The sequence below is a fragment of the Bison bison genome, unplaced genomic scaffold (assembly GCF_000754665.1).
Source record: "Bison bison bison isolate TAMUID 2011002044 unplaced genomic scaffold, Bison_UMD1.0 scf7180017864173, whole genome shotgun sequence".
Lineage (NCBI taxonomy): Eukaryota > Metazoa > Chordata > Mammalia > Artiodactyla > Bovidae > Bison > Bison bison.
Genome location: NW_011494745.1, coordinates 145,456 through 153,371, shown reverse-complemented (window position 1 = coordinate 153,371; position 7,916 = coordinate 145,456). Strand labels below are relative to the sequence as shown.

The 7,916-nt window shown below is 45.6% G+C and overlaps 1 non-coding gene across 1 annotated transcript; it reads right to left on the bottom strand.

Moving 5' to 3' along the window:
• Nucleotides 1-4,365: 4,365 nt before the first annotated feature.
• On the bottom strand, nucleotides 4,366-4,438 carry TRNAG-UCC. Its single transcript has one exon. It is a non-coding gene; the product is annotated as a tRNA-Gly (tRNA).
• Between the last annotated feature and the right edge of the window lie 3,478 nt (nucleotides 4,439-7,916).

Here is a 7,916-nt window from a genome sequence, read left to right as displayed (position 1 = left end):
AGCGTCTATGTTCCTTCTGTTTCTTCATAGTTTAGTGGTCAAGCCCCTGTCCTCTCACCAGTTTGGCTCAATTGGCTTTCTTTTTTTTAAAGAGATTATTAACTTTGGCTGCACTTTCCTATGGGGAGTGGGCTTCGCTAGGGGCCCCCAGGCTCTGGAGTGTGTGCGCAGCAGTTGCAGCACGTGGGGTCTCAGTCCTTCAGCCAGTGACTGAGCTCGGGGCCCCTGCACTGGGAGCCCAGAGTCTTATCCTCTAGACACCTGGGCAAGCCCCTCAGTTGGTTTTCTAGTGTGGCTACAATCACAGTGTTGGCAAGCCTGCATTCCTTTCTGGAGATTCCGGGGAAGAAGAATCCATTTCCTGTCTTTTTCAGTTTCTGGAGGCAATGGCATCTTTTGGCTCACAGCCTGTGAGCGAGTGTAGTCGCTCAGCCGTGTCTGACTCTTTGCAACCCCATGGACTGTAGCCTGCCAGGCTCCTCCATCCACAGGATTTTCCTGGCAAGCCTACTGCCTCCATTTCATAACTAGCATGGAGAGTCAGGTCCTAATCGCACGTCATCTCTTTGACCCAGCTGGAAAATGTCCTCTGCTTTTAAGGAGTCATGTAAGTAGATAAAACCAACCCAGATAATTCAATATACTTTCTCCATCTCAAGGTCCTTACCTTTAATCACGTTGGCAAAGTCCCTTTTGCTCTGTAAGGTACCAGTCACAGCTTTCAGGATTAGGACGTGGACATCTTTGTGGGATTGGGGGCATTACTTGGTCTAATGAGCCCCTCAAGCCAGTAAGGCTCCCATACTCTTCTGCTGGGAAACTTGCCAAAGGTCAGGTGGGTTCCAAGTCTCCCCCGGCTCTTTGCTCTCAGTTAAGCCACCCTGTGTCTTTTCTGCCTGCGTGCTCAGTCTCCTGGTCAGCCAGGGATATGTGGAGGATTTACCAGGCCTCTTTGCTGCTGCTGCTGCTGCTGCTAAGTTGCTTCAGTCGTGTCCGACTCTGTGCGACCCCACAGACGGCAGTCCACCAGGCTCCCCCGTCCCTGGGATTCTCCAGGCAAGAACACTGGAGTGGGTTGCCATTTCCTTCTCCAATGCGTGAAAGTGAAAAGTGAAGGTGAAGTCGCTCAGTTGTGTCCGACTCTTAGCCTCCCAGGCCTCTTTAGGGCTGTTTTATTTCCTGAATCCCTTTGTTAAATTTCTGGTCAGTTCTCTGTTCTGTTGCTTTGGCACCAACCAGGGCTACAGTCTCTGGGTAGTAGAGCCGCTGGGCTTTCCCATTCATGCGCCACCAAGATGGCTGGCTTTACTGGTATTGCTGGTGGGCAGGGCCTTGGACTTCCGACCTCACACCAAGCCTGCTGGCTCTGGCAGCAAAGTTCCTGGGTCGTGGGCGAGCATGAAAATTACCCCAAGCAGGGACACCACAGACTTCCGATCTTTTAACTGCAGTTTAAAAGTTTTTGATGAATTCATTCTATGGCTTTGATTGATTTCCAGTGCCCAGTGCCCAGAAATAGTTTTTTAGACAATTTGGTTTCTTGTGTTATAGTTGCTTTTGCGGGGAGATGATTTGCTAACCTCCTTATCTGCTATACCAAAAGTCCCACCTCCTGTCTAATCAGAAGATTTAGTCCATTTACATTTAGAGTAACGAATGATACGGTTGGTTTTAAATTTACCTTCTTGGTATTTGCTTTCTATTTGTCCCATCTGTGTATTTTCCCTCTCTTTGCTTTTGCCTGCTTTCTTTGGGTTAGTTATCTATTTTTTTTTTTTAGCCGTTCATTTTAATTTCTCTGTTGGCTTTTTAAGTATAGCTCTATGTATTTTTTGCATCACTCTAGGCAATACAAGTATCCTAAATTTATCAAGTCTACCTTAAAGTAACATTGCATTGGTTCCTATAAAATGTAAGAATCTTACTATGGTAAAATACCACTTACCCCAACCAATCTTCTGTGCTAGTGTGGACATATACATTAAATACACATATGTAATTTACCACACCATAAAATGTAACTATCCTTCCCTCGTAGACCCAGATTTCCATCTGGTGTCATTTTTCTTCAGCCTGAAGAACAAGAACCTCCTGCAGCATTTCTCATAGTGCAAGTCTGCTGTCAATGAATTCTCTCACATTATGTTCACCTAAAAATAACTTTCTTTCACTCTAATTTTTGAAGGATATTTTTACTGAATATGCCATTTAGGCAGACTTATTTTTCTTTCTGTATTTTAAAGTCATTGTTGCCTTGTCGTCTTGCCTCTCTTATTTACTATGAGCAGTCAACTGATATTTGTGTTTTTCCTTTGGCTCTGTTTAAGATTTTCTTTTTATCTTTGATTTTTAGCAGTTCAACATAGTTTGTCTAGCTATGGTCCTCTTTGTATTGATCCTGTTTGGGGATTGCTGAATCATTTGGATCTATAAGCTAATTTTAGGGGCTTCCTGGTGGCTTAGATGGTAAAGAATCTGCCTGCCAGTGCAGGAGACATGGGTTCAATTCCTGGATTGAGAAGATCCCCTGGAGAAGGAAACGGCAATCCACTGCAGTATCCTTGCCTGGGAAATTCCATGGACAGAAGAGCCGGGCCAGCTGCAGTCCATGGAGTTGCAAAAGAGCTGGACACGACTTAGCAACGCAGCAGCAGCAACAACAGAAGTTAATTGAAGAAATTGAACTCGGGAAATATTGGTGATTATGTCCTCAAACATTCTTTTCCTGTCCATTTTCTCTTTCCCTTCTGGGACTTCAATTATATGTAAGTATCTGCTCAGTCACTCAGTTGTGTCCAACTCTTGCAACACCATGGACTGTAGCCCACCAGGCTCCTCTGTCCATGGAATTCTCCACGAAAGAGTACTGGAGTGGGTTGCCGGTTCCTACTTCAGGCAATCTTCCCGACCCAGGGATCAAACCCATGTCTCCTGAATGGGCAGGCAGATTCTTTACCACTAGCACCAACTGGGAAACATATATAAATGTCTGCTTCATATCATCTCACAGGTCACTGGGATTCTGTCCCTAACAATTTTTTTTCTTTTCTCTATTCCAGTGAGCTTTAAGTTTCCAGGTACTGAACTATACTTTTCTTTCCTACAGTTTCTACTTTTAACATTTTTTTTATTCTTTCACTGTGATTCCTAGCATTCCACTCATTATGACCGTCTTTCCCCTTAAGTCCTTGGACATATTTATAACAGCTGCTTTAAAGTGCTTGTCTGCTAATTTCAGCATCTGGGTCATTTTAAGGTCTGTTTGAATAGATTGCCCCCCCATCCTGCTTGTTTATGGTCCACATTTACGCTGTACGTTTTTATGGTATACTGACTACTTTGGATGATACATTACATTGAGTTTGTCATGTCATCTCTTATGGATGTTGATTTTTGTTCTAAAAGTTAGTTGAGCTACTAGTACATTTCTTTGGTTCTGCCAGTCTTGATTTTATTCTTTTATATGGTGGGTCTATGTTATCCTAAAAGAAATCAACCCTGAATATTCATTGGAAGGATTGTTGCTGAGCTGAAGCTCCAATGTTTGGCCACCTGATATGAAGAACCAACTCACTGGAAAAGGCCTTAATGCTGGGAAAGATTGGAGGGAAAAGGAGAGGGTGCAGCAGAGCAGGAGGTGGTTGGATGGCGTCACTGACTCGATGGACATGAATCAGCAAACTGTGGAAGATCGTGGAGGACAGAGGAGTCCATGAGGTCGCAAAGAGTCAGACACGACTTAGCCACTGAACACCAGCAATGTGTCATTTGTGAACTTCACTCTAAGACAGGATCTTTATTTCCAAGGCTGGCTTCTTTTTTTTTTGGCTAGTCATTGAATGCCTGAGGTTACAGCAAGTTTCTTCCCACTGAGCTCTGAGCTTGTCATCAATCTTTGCTCAGCCTTGTAGAGTCTTGCCCTGTGCATACACAGCCCAGTCCGCCACCAAGACCCTCCATGTGTCTCCACACGATGTCTGGGCTACTCCCCCAGCATAGCTATATGACCCTACACATTCTAATTGCTTCAGCTGCTCAGAAGCAATTCTTAGCATGGTGAGATTATCGCTGTTTTGGGACCCCACCCCCTGCACCAAAGCACGGAGGTGTGTGTCCTCTGAAAGTAGAGCCGGGCTCGCCTCTCAAGGATGAGAGTCCTGTGCTGCCTATCGGATATAATGCCTGAGAATGTTTCACTCATGCATTTTGCCCACATTTATCATTGCTGTCAGCATGTGGGACAAGGTGGAAAATCTCACCCCACTTTGCAATTAAGCTAGTTTAACGATTATACTAATAGAAAAGTTAAAGTTTCTTTGTTGTTATTATTATTTTTGCCACACCATGGAGCATGAAGGATTTCAGTTCCCTGACCAGGGATTGAACCTGTGACCCCTGCTGTGGAAGCACAGAGTCCTAACCACTGGGCCACCAGGGACGTTCCTAAAGGTCCTTTTATAATCTCTAGGTACTCCAGTGCTCAGAACGGTATTCTAAATACCGCTTAAATACTTAAACAAGTATTTACTGAATGAATTAATCCATTGCAAAAGTAAAACTATCTTAGGATTTAAATTGCAAAGAAAAGATATTTCTTCTTCATCACCCTAGTTCTTTTCCTCTGCTTTGTCGACTGTTACATTTCTTGTACATTCCTCCAGAGTTGTTCTATGCATGTAAGATTATGTTTGTACAAAATGTTGCTTTCTCTCCTAAATAAATGAAAGCATTCAGTTATCCTGTGGTTTGCCTTTTATTTTTGCTTTAAAAAAAAAATTATATATCTTGAACGCCTTTCCATGCTAGCACATAGAGACTTTCTCATTCATTTTAAAAGCTTTGTCCTTTCCATAGCATAGATATACCATAATTTAGTTAATCAGTTCCCAGTTGATCTAGCCCTCTATCTTACGCCTTCTGTAGATTAGAAAACCAACGCTTACCTGACAAGCAGGAACATCCCTGGACATTCCTCTGGTCAGATTTAACCTCCTTTATCCTGTGAGGCGACTGTGAGCAGGGTTCATACTCAAGACGCTTCACAGAAACATGAGGACAGCGTTTCTGCCCACATGATCAATACAGATGATCAATACCAATGCCACATAGGGCAGAGAGTGGAGGTGGCAGAGAGGAGCAGAGAGTTCTGGGAGGTCCTGGAGAGAATGAGAGAGAGAAAACAACTGGTGATTTCTGGCTCGGGGTGGTGGTGGTCAGGGGAGGCTTCATGGTATTGACATTAGAATTAAATCAGAAATGGAGATGGGGTCTTTTGAAAAGGGCTGCTCCTTTTGAAGAGAACAGCGTGGACACAGGCCCAGACAAGATGCCTGCACGGGGAAAGAAAGACGGCCTGAGCATCCTACAAAGAGAGAGGAAGGGAAAGCAAACTGGGAGAGCAGCTTCGGGCTGGGGGTTAGTGGTATAAGTGCAGGCCCCGGGAAGGAGCAGGACGGGGAGCTCTCGTAAGACTTCTGCCCATCTTGTGCTGTCCCCAGGTTCAGAGGACTGGACTGATAGGCCAGGGGCATCTGCTGGAGGAGCGTCTCTTCTATTAACAGCAAAATGCAGCAAATTTGTTGTTGAAACTTCCTTCCACTTCCTCTCGCATTTGTGTATCTGGATCCACGTCCCTCCTTTGTCTCGAGCTCCCTTGTCAGCGGTGTCCGGGCGTAGGTGGACCACGGGCCACCACTGCCCCCCGGTGTCAGGTCTGTGAATAGCACTCAGCTCAGCCTCTCCCCCAGGGCGGAAGAGGGTGGCGAGGTCAAAGTGTCAGTCCTGGGACGGCCCACACCATCACTCACTCACTGCGCTTTTCATCACTTACTCGGGAGACGAGCGCTCACGTTGCTTCCTGCGCACAGAAGTCGTGCTAGGGGAGGGGACAGGTCTACCTGGAGGACCTGCTTCAACCAGCCCTCGGGGCTCCAGGCAAGATGTGGAGACCTCTGCCCGCTCCTGTTGGCATCCTGACCCCAGGGCACGGTGCACCTTAAGCTACGCTTACCTTTTTGACCAAAGGGAGTGGTCATTTTCTCTCTGCTTTGATCTTCATATTCTTTTCTAATTGCGACAAGAATTTCTGGATTCACCCCTGGGTTCTCTAGAGGACTTACTATGAGAAGAACGAGCCAACAGGAATAGGTTCAAAACCATCCCTGCCAGAAGGGGTAGCTGTGCAGTCATAACTCCCTCACAGTCTGAGAGGTCAAGGCCAGTGTCTCCAGCTGAACTTAAAGATGCATCGAGATCTAGCTGTCCCTCCCTTTCAGGCCTCAGCTCTTGACACTTCCCTTCTGCGTATCACCTCTCAGGCCAAGTCGCCGCACATGCTTGCTTAGTCCAGAAGACTCTTTGTCCAGTCTTCATTCTGGAGCATGGCATCCTTCTGTAAGGCTCCCATATACCCTCCAGACTCAGATCAAACACACCGCCTCCTCAGGTCTTTCCTGAGCCTGAAGTCCGCGCCTTCCCCGGAGTTCAGTGATTTGTATGTATCTCCTTAATGCCCAGTCATGGTGGCCAGGCACAGTGGAGGCACACAGGGAATATTTGTGGGTGAAACATAAATGGTCCCAGGTCTTGAACGGGAAGGAAGTCCCACAGGGAGGGGATATATGTGTACATGGATGGCTGATTTATTTTGCTGTACAGTAGAAGCTAACATGATATTGTAAAGCGACTGTACTCCAATAAAAATTAATTAAAAAAAAAGAAGTAGAAGCCCACAGTCAGAAAATAGCTTTGTAAATGCACAACCACAGATATCATGCCCATTCTAGGTGCTGATTCAGTAGCATGAAGGTCCATGGGTAGCTTTAATGTTTAACCACAAGCTTTTTTAATAACATACTGTGATGCTTGAAATTTAAAAGGTGCTTTTTTCAAAGTTTCGTTTGAAACTGGGCAGTTCTTCTTTAGGAACTTAAACATAATTCATTAAATCATATTTTGTTGTTTAGTTGCTCAGTTGTGCCCAACTCTTTGTGACCCCATGGACTGAAGCCTGCCAGGCTCCTCTGTCCATGGGATTCTCCAGGCAAGAATCCTGGAACGGGCTGTCATTTCCTTCTCCAAATAATGTTTTAGAAGGTCTTTTAAAGACCATTTAGTTAGTTCTTGAGATTTTTAAAAACTGTACCAGAGAGAGGCATCTTAATGGACATATTTGTCAAAGGGAAAGGAAAATGATAATTTTTATGATATGGGTGTGTGTTTATGTTTGCACGTTTATTAAAATAAAAGCAAAATGGAAATTAAAAAAAAAAATGGTCCCAGGTCTGTGATCTGGGAGGTGGCTAAGATGATGAACGGTTAGTGACTTGAAGAGACACAAGGTTAGGGAGAAGGAAGAAGAATAAGAAGAGGCTCAGGAAGGGCATTTAAACCCTGAACGTGCCCCAGCCCGACACCAAGGAAGACGGGAGACGCTCTTTTCCCTCCGGCTGTCACCGTGGGTTTCCTTCCGGCTCCAGGGTCTCCTCGTCAGTGTCCCTCTTAGTTCACATCCATGTCCTCCCTGACTGTCTCCTCCCCGTCCACTACTCGGGGTTGACTTTGGGATCTAAGTGCCTGGGATTGTATGGAGCCCCTGAAACCCAAAGATCAGATCAGATCAGTCGCTCAGTTGTGTCCGACTCTTTGCGACCCCATGAATCGCAGCACACCAGGCCTCCCTGTCCATCACCAACTCCCGGAGTTCACTCAGACTCACGTCCATCGAGTCAGTGGTGCCATCCAGCCATCTCATCCTCTGCCGTCCCCTTCTCCTCCTGCCCCCAATCCCTCCCAGCATCAGAGTCTTTTCCAATGAGTCAACTCTTCACATGAGGGCCAAAGTACTGGAGTTTCAGCTTTAGCATCATTCCTTCCAAAGAAATCCCAGGGCTGATCTCCTTCAGAATGGACTGATT